General features: G+C 41.0%; 1 protein-coding gene across 8 annotated transcripts in view; it reads left to right on the plus strand.

Annotated features, from left to right (window-relative positions):
* The window catches only part of FBXL7 (F-box and leucine rich repeat protein 7), a 217,314-nt gene that overhangs the window by 159,083 nt on the left and 34,538 nt on the right, over window positions 1-23,693 (plus strand). The window contains exon 1 of one of the 8 annotated variants that reach the window (XM_030042042.2): window positions 4,197-4,285. The exons of 5 other annotated variants lie outside the window; for them this stretch is intronic. The gene's annotated coding sequence lies outside the window, so the exon portion shown is untranslated. Of the gene's footprint in view, window positions 1-4,196; window positions 4,286-8,472; window positions 8,508-12,265; window positions 12,304-23,693 lie in introns of those variants that run through there. 2 more of the 8 variants (XM_030042044.2, XM_030042045.2) reach the window with 2 other exon arrangements.

The following is a 23,693-nucleotide window of genomic DNA, read 5'->3' on the forward strand; positions in this document are numbered from 1 at the left end:
GGCTGGCAGTTGTTTTTATCCGAGATACCTGCAATTGGTGCATTTTGTTGAATTCAATTATTTTCACTCGCTGATTGTCATTAAGGTTGTATACATCGGTTGCCTGCAGCAGGCTGTAACACAAATGAGCAGGACGTGACTCATCTGCCAAACTGCACAAGCAGCATGAAAGAACAGAAAGAGCTTTCAGTTGAGTAACCTGTACTGACCTGGGGAAAACATAGCTTGCTCCTGGCTGTATCTTTGGTTTTCAGAGTGTTGCAAAAGCCTTGCCAAGGTTGTTTTGCTTGTTCTGTTCCAACATTGTGTGACTGGTGTTCTCTTGCCACCGTTATCCAAGTTCTGTTATCGTAGTAGAGGAACATTACCGTAGAATCATAAAGCCAGTTGTAAACTCCCTAAAGTTCAGATTTCTTGACTGGGCTTTTGGTTCAGGTCTGCTAATTTGTTAAGGTCTACTTTTGTTTTAGGAAAAAGATTCCCAGAACACATGAAAACACATTATGCTAGGAAATAATGGCAGGGATAAGACTTTTCCACTCACAAATGAGCATGTTGGCTACTCTTGTCATACACATGGGTTTAAATACAAAACAGTTTTAAGTTGCACTAATTCTCTATATATGAAGTATAATGAAACTTAAGTGAAAACAAAACCCTGCTGCTGTTTGTTTTGTTTAGATATTGGCAAAGTTTGAAGCATACTTCTTCTTCCTCCTTTCATAACTATTTCAATAAAGTGCAGACAAAATTAACTAAGAATTACTCTGTCCCCATTCGTAAGTGAAAACAGGCATCTCTGAATGCTCTGTCTATTGTTAAGGTATGCACAGTATTAGCATAGTATAGAATATGTTGTTCCTGCTGTGGAACTGCTTTTTGCAACCTCATTTTTGGGGAGTTGAACATGGAAGAGTGGTTTTAGGTTTTTCTTTAGGAGAGAGAACTTTGCTTTAGAAAGAACAATTAAAGTAAGTGCAAAAAAGGCTTTGAAGGTAGCATATGTTTGGTCTGATGTCTGAAGAACTCCAAAGTAAAAGTGTTTTATCAGCATCATTCACCTTTTTTTTCTTTTCCCTCCCTCTGTCCTACTGCAACCTTACCTGAAATCACTCTTCTGGCCGAAGGGCAAAAATCAGTCTATGCTACATACTGACAGGACCTGAGAGCCTATCAAGCAGTGTGAAAAAACCACAGGTGTTGAAAAATACTTGCTTCATTATTTAGCCTGTGGCATGGTGTCTTCACAATAGTTTTCATTTGCCTTCATACTCTCAATGTCTAGTTACTCTGCACCAGGCCCTTTCTGCTTTAACAGCATGTTAAAAGTGCTGCTTTGCGTTACCAGTACCTCAGATAAGTTTCTTTCGACTTCTTCCAGAGCTGTGGATTGGCAGTGGAGGTATGTCATTGCTTAAACTTTTTGAGGATGAAGCTTTCAGCTAAATGAGAAGTCATTACCTTGAGCCTTACCTTAATGGGGTATCTTCATATGTGTCTCAAGGTGGTGAGTCACCTCACGAGCTTGAAGATGCTGTCTTTTAAACTGTAGACTCTTGTTTCACTACTTCTGATACCTTTTAAATTGCCAGCATTATTTTTGTCTGACTTTTCTCTTAGTATTTTATTTCTTTACTCAGCACCTTCATGTCTGTCACCTTATTTGAATCTTTTGAAGTTGCAAGTAAATTTTTCCACAAATGTTTTATTTTCATTATTGTAGTGAGTAAGAGGATATAAAAACAATGTACATTCACTGCAAGTGCAGGAGCCTAGTCTTAAACCAGATGCTGTGCTGGAATGGTACAGTGGAGAATCAGGCCCAAAATAATGATTGATTTTAATTTATTGTAAACATGGGATTTTTTTTTCCAAGCAGCAATTTTTTTGGATGAAAAGTACCCAGAATGTCTGAATTGACTCTAACATTACAGCCATCCAAAACATTCATAATAAAATCCAAACCAGCTCAAACGTACTTGGTTTTTAGTGTTTCATTATAAACCCTTAACTTAGCCAAGGTTAGCAACCCTCTGAAAACCTGGCCAGAACCGTGAGGGAATCTAAGAATGAGAGAATCTAGGTCAGTTTATTCTTTGTGGATGGAAACATGTAAAACTCGATGGTTTTACATGGTTTCAGCTTTTTAGCCAGGCAAAAATTCAAAGTTGCATCCAGCTCCAAGTGAGCAGTATAGCTAAAATGAGTGGACCGCTTCCTACATTATACCTACACGGTCCTCCCCCCTTGCCGGAGCCGATTCGGGTTCTAGTGCCTTGCATTGGGTCCATGAAGAAGAGGACGATGCTCGCGGCTAATCTTCTATGTGGCACAAAAGACATCTGTAATTGTAGTCTCTATTTGGTCTTTTGGGGTATTATTTCAGAGCACAGGGCAAATGGGAGAGAGAACTAAGGGCAGATTTTCCAGGAGAGGACAATGGGTTGACCCTCCCTGGCAGTGCTGTCTGTCGCAGTGTGTGTCCTCCAGCGTCACAGGACGGGGGAGGGCAACGTTTCTTGGAGCCATAACTCTTACTATGTAAGCCGAGTGCACTAGCCAGGCACATGAGAAAAAGGATTTTCTGTCTCCAGCACAGAGTGCTCGTTTATCCCCACCCTCGGCGTGTTTCTGGTGGGTCTGAGGAAGAGGGGAAGAATGTGCCCAGTATGCACGCTTAGCTGCGATCTGGGGAAAAGGCTGTTCCTAGCTGAGGTAGTGGAACATTTGATGTCATCAAACGTAAGATTTGGTAGTGTTTCTTGTAGTCTTCATCTTCAAGTGTTAGGAATGCATTAATGGGTAGGTAGGTTCATTCCCAGAAGGACTAAACTCCGGTGACAGAGGGCCCCTTTAGTGCTGACAGCCTGTTGCTGGTTCAAAGGCTAATCAAAGCTGAAGCAAGCCTAGTGTGGAAAATACAGGTATAGGTAGAAAGGGTGCTGCCCATATCTTGCTTCATACCTGTTTGGTCCTCTCCTGCGTGAACAGGATGTCACAGAATTTCTAAATGCAATGGATGCTCCTGTGTGGGTACGCAATGGTTCTCTTCACTGGCCTCCTAGATGTGTTGTGGGCTATGTCGTGTGGCCTTCTGTGCAGAGAAAAGATCTTTTGTGGGAACTTCTTAATAACAACTGATAAATCTTTACTCTTTAATAGCTTCTATTGTAGCTGCACTGTAGCTGGGAGAACTTAGGAAGTTTCACAACAACAAAAATCATGATTATGAAAGCAGTCTTTCAGTGGGATCTGGACTTAAAACCATCCCATATCATAAATCACCAGGCTAGCAGACAATTCAAGTACAAATTATGTCCAGAATTATTTTGGGTGCTGTGACATTATTAGTGCTAAACTTGCTCTATTGCCTCAGCCAGCAGAAACTCTCAACAGGTTTTTTTGTTTGGTTTGTGTGCGTGAGGCGGTGTTTGGTTTCTTTGGGGTTTTTTGGTACATTTGAAGCAAACTCATCTTCAGTGCTTGTGTCAGTAGTAGTTGCCTGCAGACTCATAGGACAAAATAAACATCTGGTTAGAAATGTAGAATGTGAAAATGAAGTGTGATTACAAGACATCCTGGGAAAGCGGTTTGTTTTATCAGATTAATATAAATACTCTTCATAATGAGAATGGTGGTTTTACCCTTCTCACAAATATAGTGGGGGAGAGAGAGTACTAGAAAAGCAAAGTGTAAGAAATGAAAAGTCATTGAAACAGAGGCTGGTATTTCTGATCTGGTTCTCAGTATTTTAGGAGCTCCTGTGTAACTGTAGGAATGGACAGAACAAAAATTTATTTCTGTAGGCAAATTATGAAGAGAAGAATATACTAAAACTGCTTTGCTTGAGTACTATTTCCAACTTAAAGCAGCTATCCACAGAATTCAATTCTGCTTAGTGAAGATTAAAATTATTTTAACAAGGCCATTTACATCTGATTAGGATTGATGTATAAGGCAAAAATACAAGAAAAGAGGTGGTAAAGAGGCTAAATAGCCAAGCACTCCTGTCCTGCCCTTACCTTCAGAAAAAGGAACAGAAGTGATTTTCATTCAGATCCTTCAATTCATTTTAGTTTCATTTCTTCTAAGAGATTGCTATTTTATAGAGGTGGATGCCCGATCTATAGCTTGCAGTCAGCCTCCAGGTTGCTTAGGCTGTGAAGGTGTGGACAGAGAGTGGACTGTGAAGTCTTCGGTGATGTCCCAGCCTGCCTCCCACAGAGGTCCCCCGCTCTCCACACAACCCAAAAAGCAGAATTTCCTCTGGTGCCAGAGGAGCCTGGTAAGTGTGCCTGCTGATCCCCTGTCTGGGCCTGCCTCCTTGCCTGGTCATGCCCCGGCAAGCACGGACAGCTTTTACATCTCTGGGGACTGAGCCAAAGTGCGTTACTTCTGTGCCAGGTACACAGGGTTGCACAGGACAGGGGACTGGAGTCTTGAGAGTCACGGGGAGGGGCTGTGTGGGCTGAAAGTTGGGTAATTTAGCTTAAACATCAAACTGGTAGTGCCACTGCTGAAGGCTGTGAGCATGGGATGGTGCCCTGAAGTGAATGAAACTTTGCTGCAGTTTTTTTTCTGTGCTGTCTAGGTCATTATGCTATGCATTATAAACATGCTTTTCACCTTCAAACTCACGTATGAAGTGAATATGAATTCACATATGAAGAAACTGAAGCTTTCCGTTTACACTTTAGCTAGTGATCCTAATGTTCCTGAAATGCATGTTAAAAAAATCTCACTGGGAGCTTGAGATTGTGTTTTATTTAAACTGCTGTTTTTCACTCCACGTCTTGTTTTTGATGGGGGGAGGGGGTGGTGTTGGCATTCAAGTGCTGTTGGCTCCCTCTTGCGGCTATCTTAAAAAAAATATTAAAATACATCCGTGCTAGTTCTAGTATTGAGGTAATTTTACTGTGCAGGTTTTAATGCCTATTAGAGACAGTGATTTTTTCTGTATCTAAAACCTTTCTAAACGCTTCCCCTGGATGTTCTTTAAATGTTTAACATGGGAGGGGAGGCAGAATATAATAAAAGGCTGCAATTAAGTGGTAACAGTTTATTTCGGGTATGGGTGGTCATTTGTGTTTAGCCAGGTTTCAACACAGGGAACGAGTCTGGGGAATGCTCGTTCTTTGCAAGCAAATAATCCTTACCCCTACTCCATCATCTAAATATTTCTGCATTTCAGTGTTTTCACACTTACCATATATAAATGTGTGTGTGTGTGCGCGCGCACGTACAGAGTTACATGAGGTTCCTGCATACATTTCTGATCATGTTTTTGGTACATCACCAAAATTTTCACTTCCACAACTACTCAGCTGTTGAAGCTGCAGCTGCAATAGAAAGTATAGTTGCGTGGTCAGCGGTTAGAAGATTTCCTTCAGATTTTTCTAATGAAATAGCACCTTCACCTATGGTTCAGTGGCCAATATCTACTTTCTTTGTTTTCTTGCTCACTTTTTTTACTATACAAATATTAGCATTTGAAGTGTTACATAGTTGCGGAATAGAGCCTGTAGATACCACTCTGTGTATAAGGCTAGCAATAATATTTTTTTCCTATATCCCTCATTTTCATTCACTTCAATTAGCACTAAACTGGAGGGAAAGAGATTACTGTGCATTTATGATGTCTCTTTGACTTGTTTGATTTTTTCTTTTTTTTTTTCTCTCTAGCAACTTAGCACAAATATTTTTATTGCTAATGTAGATTCTGTAATTTAGGATATTCTGCCATCTGATCTCTGTTGTTAAAGGATTAATTATTGCAAGTACCTCTTAGTGGCCTGGTATGTTTTTTATTCCATCGCAGCAACATGGGAATCTTTGCCTTTGCTAGCACATGTTCCCCAGGCTGTTCCAAGGCACTTTTTTCACATGTCATTAAACTACATCACCAGATATTTAATGAATAGATTACACTGCCTTTGTTCTTAAAATGAAGGATTAAAACCACTTTGTTCATCTGGTTTTAGGAACAGTTGTCCCCATGACTAAAGAATTTGTATGCTTAAAGAAAGTTGTTAAATGAAAAATTCCATTGGTTGTTACTGGGCTTTTAACTTTTTTCTGTATGCCAGTTAAGGTGTATTTAATGTTAAGTATGACAACAACATTTTTTTCACCTGTTGTCTTTGGGACTTGTTTAAAACACAGAAGACAGACAATATTTAGTAGAACTCTTAACTGGAGTCACTGCATTTAGCATAATTTAACTGCAGGCTTGATCATGGAAATATTGAATTGAAAACATGGAGGTCTTGGTCCTCATTCATCTAAGACCTGGTGATCAACAGACTTACAGATCTTTCTTAGGGCCACCCATTATTTTGGTTTTAGTCTGGAGCCTGTCTGCTGAAGTTCCCTTGTTTTCTTCCATCAGAGCGCCTGTTCTCTTAAGCACTGCGTGCAGGTTGCTGGTTACATTTGATCCAGTCCATGACTGCTACTCATCTGGCTGGTTCTGAAATTTGTTTGCAACGCCTGGTCTCCTAAAACACCAAAGCTCCTGGGAGCTACAGAGGAGAGGGAAGGTAGGAGCAGACATCTACTCATCTTGCATACTTAGGTATTCCGCTGTTCTGTATCAAATGCACCATACCACTACATGGCTTGGACAGCCCCTGGGATGTGACTGTAGGAATCAACATCAAAAACTGTATGGCTTAGGCAGCAGGGCACCCAAATGCAGTAAAAGCTTTTAATCAGCTTTTACTTGGATTTTTTTTGCTACTCAGTAGTAGCACCAAGGAAAAGAACATCACCTTAGTTGCTTTAACACTTCAGGTTTTGCTTCCTTGTCAGCCGAGTTAGGGATCTAGCTGAAAATCTTCCATCTCATTCCAGCTGGCCAGCATTCACCTGGAGCAGAACCACAGGTCTGTCGATTGACTGATTTCAGAAACTACTGATTCTCCAGGGGCTGTAGAAGACAACGGCTTAATGATTTTAAAGGATTTTGGATGTGCATTTATTTGCAAAAGGCCCAGTTGTTTAACCTCTAGAACTCGTAGTCAGACATACTTCAGCTTCTGATAACGCACAGATGTACGGTATAAGCGTGAGTAGATGCACTGAGATGAGTAGCAGTACTTACTGCTGCTGCTTAATGAGCCGTGAGGCCTCCTTATCTTGGCAGGGAGCAAACCACGTGTTCCTCCAAAGTGCTGCTCCTACTGATAGACCCGTTCTCTGTTGGAGGACGGTGCTCCCTTTGAAATCAAGGTGCAGCACAAGGTGCTGACGTTCCCCCACCTCTCACTTCGATTTGGGAAGAGAATGAAAAAAAGTTTCTAACACTACGGGAAAATGTACTTTTAACCATATTTGCCACCCACAAAATAGTTTTTGTTTTGAAATATCTTTATGGCTTTTGTTGTTCTGTGCTCTAATACATTATCAAAATCAGAATTAAGCCTATAAAAAACCTCTTCAGACACCTTTCTGCAAAGAATATTTTTACATTTTGTTAAAACATGAAACAAAGCTGAAGTTTAAACTCTTAAAACCTTGTCTTTGTTTTACCACATATTTTTCAGAGACATGGAGTTTCTGTATTTTACAGTATTTTAAAAGTCACTGGGATTAAAATATTAGCTCCATTATATCTTCAAAGAATAGGTGTTTATGCCTGGCTTCTAAGGAAAATCTAGATATACATATATATGAAGTAAATCCTGACTCATCACGCAGGCTTTTGATAGTGTAATGCTAGACAAGCCATTTAAATGCCAAGCCAAGTTACAAAGTGGGCTTTGTCAGATCTGGGATTAGAATGAATGTTTCTGGCTTTTTACTGATTATACTATCAAAGTAAATTCTGAAGCTTTTGACCTTGGTTAATAATTTTCTTATGTCAGTAAGTTCTTAATGTAACAGTCTGTTGGGCAATAACAGGGAAACATCTATTGTGCTGTCCATATTTTTTATTTTCATGGCACAATGGGTTTTTCCTCACATGGCTCAACAGTATCACATACTGTCTCACACTTTGGCATGTGTTAAGTGCTGTGGTAAAGGAACAGTCTAGGTTTTAACGGCATGTATATTTTTATATTATGAGCTGCAGTGCATATGTCTTAATTTCACGAATCAGGCTGTGTTGTTTTTTCTTTTTTCTTGCTCCTTTGTAAAACTCTTACATCATTCTGAAAGTGGTCAGTTGAAGAACTGCTCTCCCTTTTGCAAACAGGCTTGTGCTGTACAGATTTGTTTGATACAGAACACAGCTTTTGGAGCTATTAGACATATAATCAGCAGGGATATGTTTCCCCCAGCTCTTTCCTGAGCAGAAAGTTGCCAGATTATTTCATAGTCTCTATTTTTTTTTTTTTTTTTTTTTTTTTTTTTTTTTTTTTTTTAGTTTATATTCTTCAAACTGTCCATTGGATTCTGAATAGGTGAAGTAATTTCCACATACAGATGGTTCATGCCTTCATACATGGGCCTGCTTTTCCCTTCTGGATTCCTACATGTAAATTAACAAATGAAGCTGTAAACCAGTAACTAGCCAGCAGTATGCTCAGCCTTCCCCGGTCTCTTCCAGACTCCTCCTGCTTTGCTCTGTCGGTGGCGTCAGGCTGTGCTCCACGTTGTGCTGGTGGGGAGCTGGCTTCGCAGGGCTCCTTCTGGCTTTGCACGATGCCGGTGGAGGCTCCTTTTAGCTTTTATAACTATACATGTCTTCAAAGACAGCCAGGCCTCGCCGACTGATGCTATCCTTTCTTGTACTTGAGCAAAGAAGCTCCCCAGATTGGAAAGGGGTGCCAAGCTGGGTACTTTACTCGGGTGTCGGGAAGAATGCAGATAGCAGCTACACCTGGGCAGTCTCGTTGGTACGGTTCCTGCCCTGGGCGGACGACGAGTCTTGGGGGAAGGTGGCAGGAGCCTGCAGCCCGGCTGAGAATGTGCATGTGGCAAAGCAGAACCTTTGTCATCTTCACTTTTCTTCCCAGTGCTCCTTTCTTTATAAATAGATTTCAAAATTTTCATCGCATTAGCTTGATGTCTTGGGAACTGTTATTAATAAATTTGTTGCTATAAAGTCCACTGATTAGATGTTGTGGACCTTTGCAGAGCTCGGTCAGGGGTAACATCCTCCTTTCGCTCTGTGAACACAGACAGCTCTCCAGTGTGTCGGTGACCTCTCAGATTTTTGCCGGTATATTCTGTTGACATCTGTTGACATCTAACAAGAGACTGATGGGGTACCCGATGACAACAGCTTCATTTCAGGGCTTGTGGGCCATAGGGGCGGGAGTTTCTGCATTTGCTCTGAGACTTATTTTCCCGTTGATCTTGAAACAGATTTCAGCTGTTGATAGTGCCTCTGAGCCATCTATCATACCTGTGAGTATAGTGCTCAGCAATTTCCCCTCCAGTGAGGACATATTTGAAACGGGGAGCGTTTTTGATGTGCCAAGGGAGGCCACGGAGGCCGTGGTAAGGTGGCTCATGTGCCGCACACACGTTATGACATCTCAGGCTGTGGAGGAGGGAGGCCCGTTGGCGGGCTGTGATGTCGTCAAAGGAGAAAATCAAACCAGAAGAGCAGACTCCCTTTTCTATGGGTTAGTCACCAGATGGTGATGTTGCATGGCACTGGGCAAGTGCAGGGTACGTGAGCAGCCAAAGCTCTTCAGATACTCCAGAGCAGCAACTCTGCAGTCACAGAAGGGAAGGCAGCGCTCTGCAAGAGCAGATGAGAGGATGCACGCCAGCTGTGGAGCATCTGTGTTGGGGATGTTTTGGTTCCTGGAACCAAAGGCTCCAGATATTACTGAACTATAATATGAATTAAATGGTACTCACTCCTTTTTTGGAGAAGTTAGCAAATTAAATGATTTAATGATACGGGAGATGCCCTCCTTGTATACTAGCTCTTGCATTAGGCAGTTGAATAATAAGGTGATATATTGCTTTTTTTTTTCCCCTCTCCATCATTCCTCTGTCATTCTTTGTAGTTACTCGGGGATATTGCTTAAGTGGTTGCAAAGATGGTGGCAGAATATTTTTTCTTAAAAAGTTGAAGCCAAATTCCAGCATAATGGTAATGATTTCCAGACTTAACTGGTGGTGATTCTAAAAGAAGAATAATCTCTTTGAAGATGTTGCAAAATACCTTTCAAGTTTCTATGAATTTAGTCATTTCTCACACCAAAGGGACTGTCATGAGTGTATTTTACCTCCTGCATGGACAGGAGCCACAGACCTTTCCTTCCTTATATGACAGCATGTCTTTTTTTAGAACTCTCAAAAAATGAGTAGAGGGAATCCATTTCATAAGTTGTTCCAGAGCTTCATGGGACTTGATGTTTTAAAAAAAAATAAAACCAAATCTTATTTCCAATAAGAATGTCTACTGCAATTTCCAAATGTTATACATATGTTTTATATCCAAAGTTGAGTGGTCCTCCTTTGATAGAGTGGTCCTCTATCAAATCTGCCTTTTCCTACTGGCACTTACAGACAGTTATCCTGGACCTTCTCTGTAAGAGAGATATCTTGAGCTGTTTGAATTTCCTAGTCTGATGAAATATGTTTTAGTCATTCTTGTGGCTCTTATTGATCTCTCTCCAATTTTTCCATACTACTTGTGTTGTGGGCAGCAGAACAGTGTGGTATGCTAGCAGAGGTTACGTTAGTGCCAATAGAGACAGTGTTATCTTCCCACTTGGTATTTCCTTATCCACATACCAAACCACAACTCTGTGTGGTTACTCATGGAAGATGATAATATTGGATTATATACTTTTTCCACAGAACAGGAGGATAAAAATCTAGTACCTTTGCAATTGCCTTCTGGTTGAACAGCAGATCCCCTGAATTGGAGTCTGTAAAAGATGCTTATCTTGAATGTATCGTATAAGGATATTTGTAGGGGTTCCTTACCCGGTTGTATTCCATGGGCATCCCAAGAAGGGTATTAGGATATATGAGAGGCACTGTAGCTTGAATCCTTATGAGGACCACTTGCAACAGCTGCTACATTGTCTGATGACAGAGACTGGGAACTTTCAGAATTAAAATCAGTATTTTTCCTGCACTGAAGAGAAGGGCTCTGAGATGAGCTGTGGAGGTTCTCTGTGGAGATGGGGGGCGGGGAAATGCAGATGGTTTAAAAGAAACTAAAACCAACAGCAACAAAACAATCAAAAAAAATCCCACAACAACAAAAGAAAACTGATTGCATCCCGTCTTGCATGTCAGAGGGTATGCTGGTATGTGTGATGCTTCCATTTTCCATCTGAACATCTGAAGGCAACTGCAGGCAGCACTTAATTTCCCTTATGCCTTTTAGAAACGTTGTTGGTTTTGATCGACTGAAACAGACAGTGTCTTGGCACTCACTTGTATCTGTACTGCAAGGACTCCAGAACGGAGGTAAACCTAACAGCAGAGCAAAGGTGCCTGAGCTGGATCAGCGGCAGCACCTCGGCAATATCTCACTTGGGCCCAGAAGGACCTGCAGCACCTGAGAAATGGGTTATATTAGCTTTGCCAGGTGGGAACTGCCTCTCTTGCTGTCACGGGACAATCCAGTCTCTTCTGGGGTATGTGGATACTACCTCAGTGCACAGGCATCTAAAAATGTAGAAATTCTGAGCTTAATTGTTAACAAGTGAAACAGACACTTGGAGCACAATAGAGCAAGGAAATAGATGAATGAGGCAGAGAGAATTGGCAGAATCTGTCAATTTTTCTTTCTTTAAACCACCAAATTGTTTTTTTTAAAAGGTTAAATGAAACCAAGCAACCACCCAGTACATTTTTTAAAAATAACAATAAAAAAATATTTATTGCATTTTTCGGATAAGCCGTGTCTCCTTAAGGGATTTAAAATCTTTCTTACCACAGACTTATTTGACAGTTCAGTCACAGTTTGGCCATGGTCTGATCAGTATGGTTAGCCAAGAGCATCACCAGCCTGGAGGACATTGTTGATATTTGATGCCTCAGTAAACAGTCTGGGGGCTGTGAAAGGAAATATAAACAATAGAGACGTTTTTAGTGTAAATACAAGCACAGAAAATAACCCACATTCCTTAAAGACCTTGTGCAGGATGAATCATTAGCATTGCTTAAGTAAATCACGTGGAATTGAGGAGGGCCTGGCTGGCAGCGTCAAGTAGTTAGGGATGGAAAACAATTAGAAATGACTGTTAGCAGATGAAGGTAAGGATGCTGCTGGCTTGGAGGGCGACACTGAGCTGCATCTTCCTGATACAGCTTTGGCAGCACCCCACTTTGCCGTGGGCAGTGTGCTTCAAGTTTCACAGGCGAGATTTGTGAGGAGAGGTAATTTATTTTTTGGACCAAATAATATCATATTAATGGGTGGGGGGGAATACAAGTTTTTGGACGCACAAGCTGTTCTGTAGATCCAAAATAGCTGCAGCAGTCTTCACAGCTCGTTAACAGTTTAACAACCGTTTGGAGTGTAGATAGACTGCATTGGTCCAGCCACCTGACAGCAGAAGTGATGGGTGACTACAAAGCAGGAGGAAAGGTGGACAAATGCTGGGCTGTTATGGAAAACAGCATGGCTGAAACTTTTACTGCCTGTGGATTGTGGAGAGGCTGTCTGGGAAGGGAGTTGGAAATACCTTAAGACCAGTATTCCTGTTGAGTCTGTAATTTTGTTTATTTTATTTTTTGGTGTCCAGTAGAACCTATATGAATTTTTGTTTCCAGATTCTCTTCTGAAGGGATCTTATACATTTCTTCAGAGGATCCAGACTGAGCAAACACAGGGTTGGGTTTTTCTTTTCCCTCTGGTAACTGGATATTTCTGGCCTTTATCAACTATGAGTTCATTCAGGCATCTACTGGCTGCAGTTTCTTACCCACACGGTTTCCCTGAGGGCGTTTTGTCCACCAGATGACATGTATTGCTTATTGGGGAGGCACAAGGCTCTGCTCCCGTCATGTTGCTGATTGTGTTGCGAGGGGGATTTACCGCCATGGTTGTGGAAATGTGTTGGAAAAACATGTTAGCCCAAGCACGGTTTAGTTCCTTTTGGCACATATAATTTCCAAGCATTTCTGATATTGTATGAATTTAGCAAATTGAAGGTCGTTTAAAAGTGTAATTGGAGATGGGGGAAGGTTTCTAGGGAAACCTTTCTTTGAGGCCAGTATGGGTTGTGGTTGCAGTTCAACTTAGCTGAAGCGAACTGGCGGTACATCACCACTTTGCCAGTCGGGGGTGAAATGTTCAATCTGCTTCTTCTCGGCCATCACCTCCTTTGAGTTATCCAGCAGACTGTGCAGGGACTGTACCTGTACTTTGGTGAGCAAAGCGTTTAAACTCTATCCTTGTTCTCTCATGTGACATTCATGTGAATATGACCAGAAACGTGTCCCTGTGTTATATTATTTTTTTTAATAAGGTGAGCTCCAAACATTTGTCTTACTAACAAAGTCTTCCAGCTCTCCTTGTTTGTTAAGTCTTCATTTTCTTAAGATGTAAATGGATGTCTTCTGGACTAACTTGACCGATACAATGTTGTCACACTATGGAGTTGAAAAACAAAACCAGCAATCCCACTTCTGTGCTATAGACAGAATAGTATGATTATATTATAAATTGTATTATTAAATTACATTATTTAGCAAATTATGTTTTCTCCTGTACTTTATTCAGTTCTCTATACGTATAAAGTTATGGAGGGGCTTCATCTAGCCACTGCCAGCTGAGGACCTCCCTGCTATGATAGGTTTTAGTCATCTAGCAGTTGAGTGCCATTTCAGCCAGTGGCTACAGGAGTGTGAATGTAAAATGCGCAAGGAGCAGAAGTTAGTGGTGTGAGAGTCATGTGGTACTTCTGTGTAATGCTACGCTGTCGTGGTTTAACCCCAGCCAGCAACTAAGCACTACACAGCCACTCACTCGCTCCCCCCCACCCAGTGGCAGAATCAGCGGGAAAAAAAAAAAAAGGTAAAACTCATGGGTTGAGATAAGAACAGTTTAATAGGACAGAAAGGAAGAAACTAGTAATGGTAATAATAACAGTAATAACATGACAACCATAATAATAAAAGGATTGCAATATACAAACCAAGTGATGCAAAATGCAATTGCTCACTGACCGATGCCCAGTTACTTCCTGAGCAGCAATCCCCACCCCAGCCAAATCCCCCAGTTTATATACTGGGCATGACGTCCCATGGTATGGAATACCCCTTTGGCCAGTTTGGGTCAGCTGCCCTGGCTGTGTCCCCTCCCAACTCCTTGTGCCCCTCCAGCCTTCTTGCTGGCTGGGCAGGAGAAGCTGAAAAACCCTTGACTCAGTCTAAATGCTACTTAGCAATAACTGAAAACATCAGTGTGTTAGCAAGATCTTCTCACACTGAACCCAAAACATAACACTATACCAGCTACTAGAAAGAAAATTAACTCTATCCAAGCTGAAACCAGGATATACGCAAATGGCTGCACCCTGACATCCTGTGGGAAAACCAGTAACGATTACTCGAGCATTTCCTATTGCCACAGAACTAGAGGTTGCACTTAAGGTATTTGTCAGGAGGAAATAAATATGCATCAGCTTATTAAAAGGCTTTTGTTTTTAAGTGTTTGGGAAGGTGACACACAAAATGAATGTTGCTGAATCAGGTACTTTCAGCCATCCTTGAACTAGTACAAGTGTGACTGAGGCACAGACCAAAGCCCCCAAACTAGGCCAAGCAGGCCACGAAAAAAATAGCAAGTGCTACATTGTCCCTTTTATTCCTTCTTCTGGGAAACGGAAAGGTAAATTATCACTATTTGTGATAAATAGGCAAGCTAGGACCTTTGTTTTATGAAGTACCATTTCAGATATCCCCTGAAGGTGACCAAGCATGCGACTTACCTCTTATAAACAGTAGGAGCTCATATGGCCCAGGTGGGTTGTGCCTTGCACTGTACTCTAGCCAGAAGAGTAACGGAGCGCTTGGATGACAGGGTTGTAGCCCCCAGATTTGCACAGGATTAGTTCACTTGTTTGACGGAGTTGAGGGTGGCACATCCACTTTTTGCCTCCTCCTTTTTGACCTAGTCATGCTGTACATCGAGTCAGTTGGTTGTATTGACCGAGAGAAATTTTGCAGAACGGATGCCGCAGAGCCTTCCTCACAGCAAACAAGAAATCGTAACTGCTTACAACAGGTGCTGCTTTATTCTAGAGCATCTTTAAGAAAGGCTGGTGAGATGCCCAGTCAGTAGCAGGATAAAATGTGATTTGTTGTCTTAAAGCCCCCCTCAGAGTTGGAAGAGTTTGCAATAAGATGTAGTTTGATACATCTTGTGCATTGAGGGGTGCGAGCCTTCAGGTCTAGTTTTCTGGGTCTCACAACATTTTGCCCCATTCTCACATTACGTTGACCAAGGCGTTTGGTAATCCTTGATCTTGGGGTAAGTTTTGCACTGAATCTATGCCTGGTTTCAGTTACAGCATTAAATAAAAGTGTCTGTGTTATCTGCTTATCTGTCCAATCCATAAAGTTCATACAGTGGACCCATTTATAGGGCAGTAAAGGTTATTTAGAAATAATGTGAAGCTTCATTCTGGAACCCGTCCAGCAGTGTAGAACATGTGCTTGCTAAATAAGACTGGATTTAAGCATTTTGTGCTTAGCTTTTTATGCATGTTTTCTCTCTTAATTCTACTGAAGCAATTGGGATTTTGTATACCATGTTTCAAGAAACAGAATTAAAGAATTATGAATATAATTTAAATTCTGTTGTAAACCATGTCATTTTCTTTGCAGTCACATTCAACATGGGAGCGTATTTTGTACTAAAATGAGAAGGAGGCATGAGGGGAGAAGACGACTTTATAAAGATTAAAAAAAAGGCAGCAGAAATGGTTGCTTCTAACAGTCTTCTAAACTCACTAAACAATTGAATTCATCTGTGAGTAGCAAGGATAGTGTCTGGAGTAGTTATATGGCAACAGCATGAGTACTTAGGCATTTCTCCCTGTGGATAGTTTGCAATGGTTCTATACTATTCATATAAAAGACATTTGCTTGGGAACAAAAGTATATTATTTCATATATCTTACAAGCCTGCAGAGGCTGAGAGTGGTTCAGAACCTATACCTTCATCTCTTTCCCAATGTCTGGATATTCTGATTTTGAAAGCAAAGGTTAAGCACTGGAAATCCTTTGCCAGATGTCTATAAGTACCTTCATGTTACAGTTTCATTGTCATGAAGTTAGCTTTCCATAGGTCTCTTCAATTGGTTGATTTGTGGGTCTGGTCTGGTATCCTTTTTCATTCTTGCTGCATATATCCCAACTGCAACATGCCTCACTAGGGATGAAGGCACAGCGGCTGTCATACCTTGCTTGAGCTCGTGACAGCAAAGTTGCAGATCATGTCTCTGTGCAGCAAACCTTGGGTTTCATTGTGACCCCTGGCAGAAAACTCCCCAGTATGTGAGATGATGTGGAGCATTACATCTATTGACACTTCAAAGGGCTGCTTTTGGCCTCTTAAAACTGGCCTCATTTTGGCTGCGGCACAGCACATCCCACCTGGGGTTCACTGATCCATTTCTTCTGGCATGCGAGAGAAGAGACTGTGGTGCTGCCTTCCCAAAACGTGAGCTAGAGCCAAACTTCTGAGCAGCGGGACTCAGCTGTGCGAGTCATGCAGTGCTGTGACACAATAGGATGCTCTTACAACTGGAGCATTTCGGCAATCCAGTGAATGATGCGGCTCCATGTGGAGTCGCATCAACCCAGTTGACAGGGTGGAACCTCCTGCGTCTGGCTTGGCACTGAAGAAAATATATCTTGTAACTCCGTCCTGGGGCGTGACAGGTTTGCAGTATCCAGAAGAGCAGAAACAAGCCGTTAATCAAGGGCAGCTGCTATTTTGGTCCTTGAACTAAGAAAGTGTTCTGCGAATAGTGAGAAATCCCCTGGAACGTTTCACCTTGTCTGTCCCTCAGAGCTTGCGTTAAATTCTGCAGAGTTGCGTTCTGTAAGAATAATTGCTTTCTGTTCCTTAATGCTCCTGCTTTTGGAGAGCCTTTCTGTCCCCATGTGTGCCAAAGCAATGCCGTTGTAGCTCCTTCAGCTTGGCATGTAGTTTTTCTACTCTGAGTAATCTTAAGAGAATGCGGAAACCTGTGAGCCTGTTAAATTATTGGAAGCACTGGAAACGTATGTCTGAGCCATCCAGAATCTCAGGTAATGGAGTGGAGGAATTTCTGAAGAACTGGTCATGTTTTTCTTTCCAGAGAGCATGAAAGGGTTGGTTTGTGCCCACGGATGATGTAGTATACTTCAGAGATAAGCCCATCAATACATTAGTTTGTGCGCAAGTTTTGTCTGCTCTTAGAACTACAGTAGCTTTTAGAGAAGGAGGATGCAGTTGTTTGGCATTTTTTCCCCTATTGAGGTACAATATTCATTATGAGTAATTAAAAATCTTTCTATAGCTGCTATAGCTGGCTGAAATGTACATGAAAGGATAATTTTATGACATTACAAAAATGTACATATTTTATAGTCACCATACATCTTTGCAAATAAATTAAATGAGGATTTCCATAGGATAGGTACTGAATTTAGGGCAGGCTCTTGGGTGCAGCTACACCAATGTCAGTATGTAGGACTCTTACAACACTATCAGAACGGGCGGTGAGAAAAAAGTGCAGAAGATTCAGTAATAACAAAGTTATGTTCCCAGGAAGTTTCTTGTCCTTCATTATTTCATGACAATCCATAGGACGGCAAAGATTAACCTTGCATATGACAGCTTTTATTTCCCTTCAAATCTTTCTGTATTTTGGCAAAATCTTAACCATGCAGAACCCAAGCATCTCTTTTCTTGTGCTGTATATGCAGTGCTTCTGTTCAGCCTGGATTCTGCAGGGGCAGGGGTGTTCTTTTTTTCTTGTACAGCAAAGTTGACTTCAAACTGCACTTGTGGACCACAAGTTGCTGGGGTTTTTGACACTCTTCAGCCACACAAAGTTGCAGTTGGAAGTCGAGATTATTTTTTTTCCGTGGTCTGGTGGAAATGTTACAACAGTAAAGCAGATCGTGCTTGCATCTTGCATCTTCATTCTCTTTCCTATGCCCCATTGCAGAAGATCAAGCAACTTTATGGCAAGTCTGGGTGTAGTCACTCAAACTGAGCATTCAGAACTAGCGGCTCTCAAAAACCTGAGTGCTTGCACTAAATATGGAAAGCTTGGCTCCATGCAGAATTTCCAAATGGGCAAGAGCTCTTCCATGTGTTCTTGGGAAAGAGATGTAAATAGCATCCCTGAAAAAGTTAATGATGCGCTAACCTAGCATATAAAGTTTGTGGAGTTGCCTTTAAATATGCTAAAGACATTATGGTTTGAGAAAGAAATTAGTGTCTGGCAAATTATATGTTTGCTTGTAAAGAACAATAGTGTCTTAAAACAGAAAGTAGACTTATGGGAAAATCCAGGCTGTGCACATTTGTGTGCTGCAAATGCTGTGATGCGGGCAGAGTGAAAATGCCCTAGAGCATTTCTGGAAACTTCAAATGGAAAGATTAGGAATAAGTGCCGAGGATGATAGTGCGTAGGAGTACAGTGTAGAGCATTATGGAGACTTAAACTGAACAAACAAATATAGAGACCTATGATCAGCTTGTATCACAATTATTTTCTTGTTGTCGTTGGACAGAATTTGGGCCAAATTATCATCTTGGAGTAGTGTGACTCTGAAATTTCTACTAACCTAAGTTTCAGAGTGGCTTTCTGGACAAATTCTAGTCTTTCACCTCTTACGTTAGTATCTCTGCTTCTCAGATATGGAATCTTGCAGTAACCAAAGAGGAATGCTTTCCTTGGTCAGGAAAAATTTTCCTGGAACCGAGGAGAGTGGAGGCATCAGTCCAGTTTCCAGCAGAATCTGACACTTTCATTGGCATTTTTTATCTTATTTAGGGCATGAAATATTCCAAGAAGCAATTGGACAAACTGATTAAAAATTGAAAATGAAACACCTGATTTTGGTGCTAGGATCTGATTAAGAGTTATTGGTCTTATAATAAAGTTTACTGTTTGAGAGACGCTATTAAAGGTAAAATTGAATTTTCACCATAAAGTTTATATGATCATGTTTATTAACGTTGCTTTCCCTAGAGTCACTTACATTTTGTTTAAGTAAAATACATAAAAAGTTAAATACTGGTCTGGCTGGGTTAAAGCGGTTATATGTTAGGGTCCTTTCCTTTCCTCATTACATTTTTATGAACATCAAAAGTTTCTGCATTGGAGCGAAGGCCTACGTTCAGGAAAACTTTGTAGTTGCATCAAATCAGAGTGAAAATGGAATAGTTTTGCCACTCTTCAATACAAGCAATGCTTTCAGAACGCTCTGCAGTATGAATGTAAACTTCAGAAATTTGGAAGAAGTTGCAAGTATAAATATTGAAATCCAGATTAAAACACATTTTACATTGGCATTGAGTGTGTCTTGTGCAAATATATAAAATAAAACCCCCACTTATTAAATATTTCAAAGTAATTCTAGACTATCACATAAAGATTAAGTCTGAATTCTTTGAAAATAAATCACATAAACCAACACAATAATGTCTAAATTTCGAGCTGTTGGTAAGTTTGTGAATTTCTTCTTCTAAGTCCCTGATTTTTGTACTTAAAAAAGGGAACAAATTCAGTTTTAAATTCCTTGCTCTCCTCAGCCTTAAACTCTTGATTCTTCTACATGTGCAGTTTTTAAGATAATATGACTTGTTAAAACAGCTTTTTTTTTTCTTTTCCTGTAGACAGGATCAAATGCGCTTTGTTTGACATTGTATTGCACTTTCCCTCCAGCTACACAGAAGAGGCTTGCATGCAACGAATGCTTAACTTCGGTAGGCAAAGCAAAACTTTTGATGCTGAAAACTAAGACTCCAAGCATGTCGCTTTAAAGACGTATTTTAATAAAAAGTGTGCTGACTAAAACTGCTGTACAACACCATCTCTTCCTGCTAAGAGGCACATGGGAGAGTCAAACTCTAAGAGCTTGCATGGCATTGGGTGGAGTGTTTCGGTTAGATACAGCTATTGGACTTTGAATCCAGCGCTTTAGACCACACACCTTTTGGCTTTGTTTTCCTTCTCTTTGTTTCTGACAAGGAAAAGGTTTTCCAGGCTGAGGATGTTTTAGAGGGGCTTTTTTTGCCCTTTTTTTTTCTTTCTTTTTTTTTTTTTTCTTTTAAAACTGTTTCATAATTTGACTCAACCTGTTCCAGGGTTTTTAGAGCTGTTGACATGTTCACTGCATAAGCTGGGATAGCATCTGCTTTTTTCTTTAATAATTTTGTTTCTCCAATCAGTTCTGTACTGTTTCCTTCCTGAATGTGCAAAGGTGATGGAGGCTATAAAAAGCCTATTAGAGTGTAAAGAAGTGGGAATATAAAACAGCGATACAGATCTCCTTTGGAGCTTTGTTACCTGAGGGATTTCTGAAATGGAGAGTAACAAGTTTCCCTTAAACTGCAAATTGGTTAGTCTCTGTGAACTAGACCTGGGTTCAAAGAAGAATTAAAATTATAAATGCTGAAAAGAGGACGGGATTTTGCATGAGCTGGGAGAAACTACTGAGGGAGCACATGAGAGAAGCTTGATGACATACCTGCTGTGCAAGCAAGTGAGAAGACAGAGTCCCTGAGTGGGATAGAGCTATTTTTTCATGCTAGAAGGTCAGCTGGGGTGGAAAGCAACTGCAAAAGGGCTGTGGGCTTTAGGGAACACAGAGCAGTAGGTAACACACTTTTTATCCCTTTTTCTGGGTGACTTACACTATCTGAAGATGTGAATTTGGGGGAGGAGTTTTGAGGAGGTCACTGGCTGCTGGCTATACTCCAAGGCCATTTGGGTCTGTTGAGGATCATGGAGGCTGTCCTGTGGTGTGTAAACTAAATCTTGGGCTAGAAAGTCAAATGGCAGGATCCCCTCCCAGGAAAAGGCACATTTCTGATGGGAGAGGTGCACCTGGAAAGAATCAGAGATGCGTCAGTGATGAGACTCATCTGAAGCATATTGATGAGACATGTTCTGAAGCAGAGGTCTTAAGTGGTGCTATGAAAAATGAGGAATATTGTGAAAAACACTGCAGAAGATTATGGTAATAGGCAAGAATTTCTTAAGGTGAAATCTTTCAAAATGTGTACTGGTCATGCAGAAGAGGGAATGGAAATCAAACAATGGTACTGAGCAGAGTTTTATTAGGAACAATACCACTAGAGTAGTCTCTTGCATAAACATGTAAGCTGGGTGGTCAAGTGGACACTAAACAATATGATAGCAGTCTTTCAAAGAGAAATGCCAGAATAAGTAGCATGAAGCTCAGAAGATGAAGCAGGCTGAGATAAACACACTAAATAGGAAACTATTTTTAAATAACCATGCAGAATAAAGATGACCATTGCTTTAACCTGCAGGGTTGAGGCTCAAGGCAATCGGTGACTTAGAGGTGAGAGGGAACTTATCGGTATTGATTTTTTTTTTTTTTTTTTTTTTTCTGTAATTAAGTAATGGCAGGTAAACTTGTGAAGTTCTTCTCTGAGGTATGCTACATGCCTTTGTGCTTACACTTTTGGTGTGTTGGCAGGGATCTCAGTTATTGCGTGTGGGACTGCATGGGTTATAGCTACACTTGTCATGTGAGCAGGGTTAACCTCCAGGATGGGGCTGGCCGGGTTCTGCCTGCTCTACTAGGCAGCTGAATGCCTTCGGTGGCTGGCAGCCACAGCTCCTAAAAACATGGTGGTGAGGCTTTTCTTTTGAAGGTTTGTGTGAGAAAAGATGAGGATTCAAGAAATCTACCTTTATTCTTTTTGTGCAGAAAAGTCAATGAATAATATTTTGATGTTCAATATACCCTTCCTGACAGCAGTATAGATTTTTGCTCAATTTACAGGTGGTTTTTGTGTGTTGATAATACTGCAGTTGTCAGCCCAACCATGGTGATTTGCCTCACTGATAACATATCATATAAATCATGGAAGGGAGTGGGCTTTTTCATGTTATGGCAATGTGCCTCCTTATCACAGGTACCGACCGTATTTCTAGTGATTCAGACTGAGCATCCAAACATATTTCTAATTCCTTTTCTGATGCTAGGTCATGAATTCCTTTGTTCCTGCTTAGTTCACTTTTTCTTAATGCTCTTACTGTTCCCTACAGGTGTTTAGTATACTTAAAAAGCTGTAATAAAGTTGTCAGATGACACCTGTTCCTTTTCAAATAGCCTAAAGGGAACTTAGCTCTTAGCTCCTTTATTTATTTATTTATTTATTTATTTGGCTCTTCATTGTTCCTGGAGTACAGCAGACCATTTCAGAAACAGCAATAGTGTTGAAAAAAATGTATAAAATATATGAAAAAATGTATAAAATATATGAAAACTGGACCCCAGTGAACTGTGTGCATTATGTGTTTAGCTTTGCTGCTTTTTCATTAAGTTGCTTTCTTACCTTCTTCCTCTAACCAAACCCTTTAAAAACACCTTGGTGGAGTTTCCTTGTTTTATCAATTACAGACCCGCTGTGTTCTCAGCACTGCTGTTAAAATAATGTTTTTGATAGAGTTGCTCGTTATTGCAAAAGCGACCTTTCTGCACTGGTAAAATTAGGGCAGTCTCGAAGGTCAGCATGAACAATTCACTGATGCAGCTTCACTTCAAGTTGACTTCTCCCTTCCTGGGATTAAAGCACTGGACAGGCATGCGCTCCCCCGGCTCTCGGCACACTCCCTGCCTCTTACGCTGCTTTAGCAGCAATCCAGCTCCGTTCCAAAGCAGTGCTCAGAGCTGTAAGGCAGCAAAAGCTGCTTGCTGCTGCGCTTGGGCACTCCTTAGGGCTGCTTGATGTTGTAACTACGTGAGACTAAAAGGACACCGTAACATAAGTACGCTCAAGGAAGATAAGTCACGCTTGGGCTGGGCAGTATTTGGTGTGTGCGATACAGATAACTACAAGCCACAGTACTGCCTGGGAACCTTTCTGTAGTATTCTGCGCCCTGGGAGGATGTCTCTACTGCAGAAGCTCAGGCGTGTGCCTGAGTGGAGAGATGCTGAAGGGGGGAAAATATATTCTGGGAAAATGCCACTACACATTTATTCTGTAAATTGTGCAGAAACACCGCAACTGCGGCGTAGGCTGCCTGGTAACTGTCTGCAGTCCTGGAGCAGATGTGGTAACTTAACGAGAGGATCATTCTTTCTTCCCATGCCAGTGCCCTTTTCCCTTTCCTCAGGTGACAACAGCAGCTTTTGCTTCTTCATTCACTGGAAATCAATTGCTTTTTCCACATCAGGCATTCCCAGATTGCAGCTTTTGTATATGAGGTGCTTGTGTGAGCCTGTTCTTCAGCTTCTGTTGCCTCTCATGCCCTGAAGAGGGGAGCTGTTTCTTCTGTATTACATTTTTTTGTCTGACAATAACAAGCAATAACTTTTAGATCCTGTTAGTATTAAACCTTGTCTTTCCTTGCCATATACAGTTCTGTTTACTCATCTTGAGATTTGGATAGCTGGGAAAATATTCTCCTTTCTTTCTTGACTAGATTTTAATAAAAGTAGTGTCAAATACCAAGCATTTTCTGGATGTTTTTGTCTTGCAGGACCTTCTGGGGAAATAAAATTTCCCTTGTTTCCACCAGAGTTCTTGTATTACACTGCAGGTGGTCAGACATGG

Source organism: Aquila chrysaetos, chromosome 18, assembly GCF_900496995.4.
Source record: "Aquila chrysaetos chrysaetos chromosome 18, bAquChr1.4, whole genome shotgun sequence".
NCBI lineage: Eukaryota > Metazoa > Chordata > Aves > Accipitriformes > Accipitridae > Aquila > Aquila chrysaetos.